Consider the following 2,958-nt stretch of genomic DNA (forward strand, 5'->3'; position numbering starts at 1 on the left):
TTGCCAGGCAGGACTTCCAGTGGAGGGACAGGGACACCAACCTATCCAAAAAAACCTTCGACCCAAAATTCACCCTGCTTACAAGACCTGCAGGGATAAAGATGGAGCAGAGACTGAGGAAATGGCCAAGCAATGACTGTCCCAACCTGAGACTCGTTGCATAGGAGAGAGCCAACCTTGACATGATTAAAGATACTCTGCTGTGCTTGCAGGCAGGAGCCTAGCATAACTATACTCTGCGAGGCTCTACCCAGCAGCCCATAAACAGATATTGTGGCCCTTTAGGCAGAGCTTGGGGAGTCTTGTGAAATATTTGGGGAAAGGATAAAAGGTGCTAGTGGGGAAAAGAGCACCTCAAGAAAGAGTAACAGAGTCAACTAATCTAGGCCCATAAGGGGCTTACAGAGATTGAAGCCTGGACTGGACGAAGGCCCCTAACACATTTGTAACTGATGAGCAGCTTGGTCTTCATGTGAGTCCTCTAGCAAGTGGAGCAGGGGTTGTCTCTATCATGGACTCTGTTGCCTGTTTTTAGAACATTTTCCCCTATCTGGACTGCCTTGTTTGGCCTCAGTCAAGAGGATGCACTTAGTCCTGATGCAACTTGATGTACTGGGGTGGGTTTGTAGAGTGGGGAGGCTTTTCTGAGGAGAAGGATATGGGGGAAAGGGGAAAGATGGTGAGAAGATGGGACTGGTTGAAGAGGAGGGAGAGGAATGTGAACAGGATGTAAAATAAATACAAATATATATTTAATTAAAAATAAACAGAATTTGCATGTCATCCTTGAGCAGGGGCCATGTTAATCTTCTCTGTATCATTCCAATTTTAGTATATGTACTGCCGAAGTGAAAAAAAAAAGACAAATAAAAAATAAAAAGAATACCTGATTCTTATTGGTGTTTGAAGGGGGGAGTAAAGAAGTTGAAACAGAATTTCATTCCTCAGCCTAATCTGATTTTAACTCAATTCTCCTGCGTTGGCATGAAAGGTGTTTGGATTCCAGGTATTTTCCTGGTAACATATTGGGTTGTTGATTGTGACTATATTCAGTTTAAAAAATAAAAATCTCACACAAAGCTATTAACTTTTTAAATGGGTCAGACAAAAATGTATAACTTAAAATTCAGAGAACTGTCACTTTCTTAAGTGCATATTAAATAATCTACTTTTCCTTTGGTTAGTACCATTGGGGTTTAAGTACAGTGCATGGTAGAGGTTCTATGATAATGATCTTTGTCCTGTGTATATCATGGGGTGCTCCGGCGTATGAGGGAGCTCACGGAGGATATGCTGCATGTGTGGATTCCAGGACAGAACTTCATCTCTGGGGTCATTTCTCAGCTGTGCTTTCTCAGGCTCTGTCCACCTTGTGCTTCGAGAAATGATCTTTTATTGGCTTAGAACTACGCAAGTAGGCCAGACTGGCTGGCCAGGGACTCACAGAGGCTTCTGAGTTCTCCCTCCTGGTGCTGGGGTTACGAGCTCACCCTAGCACTGCCAGCTTGTCAGTGCAGGCAGTAATGATCATACTTGGAGCCCATGCTTGCACAGTTAGCATTTTTTCCAACTGAAATATCTCTTTAGCCATTCCCCCATATTTTTCAAAATGATAGTATTTTTTTAACCATATGATTATCCTTCCCTTTCTTTGACAATACTCAATTCCATTTTAGAATCCTTCAAATAATCTTTGTTCCATATGGAACAAAGATTTGTAATTTAACTTCAACTGAAACACTTATGAAAATATTTCTTTCTTTTGTTTCTTAATCAATGTTCAAATTTGAAGTTGACATTGAGCCAGCAGAAGGACTGTCTTCTACGTTTCTATCACTAATATATATATATAAATAAAACACAATCTAAATCTACTAACATGCTCTCAGAACAACACAGCAATTCCCAGTTGAGTGTGACATGGTTTATGTGTAAATCAGTCATGGCAAATTTGAACTTTTCTTCCAAGTCATTCTCTCATTAAAGCAGTTGTGGCTAATAAGTGGGAAGGACAAGGATGGATTCTGAGGCACTCATTCCTAATAGTTAGTGGATACAAACACATCTCTCTTAAAGGACACTGTAAACTTTAAACTTAATTATTTTTTGTAAATAAGAGATGAACAAGATATTATCTGAAATGATTTGGAATTCAGTCTCAACATTAATAATAATCTTTGTGACATGCCAAAAAAGCTGACATATGCAAAGTTTGATTCCCTATCCAGTCTATTTTCCATAAAAAGATTGTTAAATTACATTTCTTGTTTTTCAGCTGTAAACTCTTAGTTTTCAATTTGGGGCACAATTAGGAGTGATATAAAAGAATTTTTTATGGTCTTTTCACCCAGTCTCAGAGCCAATTATTGTACTGCTTGTATATGCAGCAAATTGTTAAAAATATTACTCATTTCCCTTGTTATTTGCTTCTTGCTAAAACTATTAAAATAAATTGTGGCTGCACTCAACAGAGATTCTCTTACAGTTTCCATAATGTACTCAAACAGTTGATGAACAAAATTGCTTAACTGAGTGTCTGTATAAATGTGAACAGGCCACGAGTGCAGTTAGGGTAAAGACATCAGAACCTCATTTTCCTAGATGGCCTGTAAAACTCAACTCCCAGGTTTGCAAACTTGGTGCCTGAAAAAAATGTGTCCTAACTGAAGGGATTCAGGGAAGAAAGGGAAAGTAGGCTTGGCAGTGTCCACTATGTGGTGGTGCTAAGGCATACAAATAGAAACACCCAGAATGCCCTTAACTACAGAGAAAATGTTTTCCTCCATCTTAATTTTCAGGACACAAAAAATAAAAGTGTAAAATGGGAAAATGTTTGTGCAAGACTTTCTCCTTTTTTCAGAACCTTGGTACATGTTTCCATGAGAATATTGTTTTTTCCCTGCACTTTTTTTTCTTTATTAATTACTTTATTCACTTTGTATCCCCCCCCCCGTGGTT

At 38.9% G+C, this 2,958-nt stretch overlaps 1 non-coding gene across 1 annotated transcript; it reads right to left on the reverse strand.

The window, feature by feature from the left end:
- Nucleotides 1–748: 748 nt before the first annotated feature.
- On the reverse strand, nt 749–854 carry LOC132651102 (U6 spliceosomal RNA). The gene has a single exon (XR_009588991.1). It is a non-coding gene; the product is annotated as a U6 spliceosomal RNA (small nuclear RNA).
- Between the last annotated feature and the right edge of the window lie 2,104 nt (nt 855–2,958).

The sequence above is a fragment of the Meriones unguiculatus genome, chromosome 1 (genome assembly GCF_030254825.1).
Source record: "Meriones unguiculatus strain TT.TT164.6M chromosome 1, Bangor_MerUng_6.1, whole genome shotgun sequence".
Lineage (NCBI taxonomy): Eukaryota > Metazoa > Chordata > Mammalia > Rodentia > Muridae > Meriones > Meriones unguiculatus.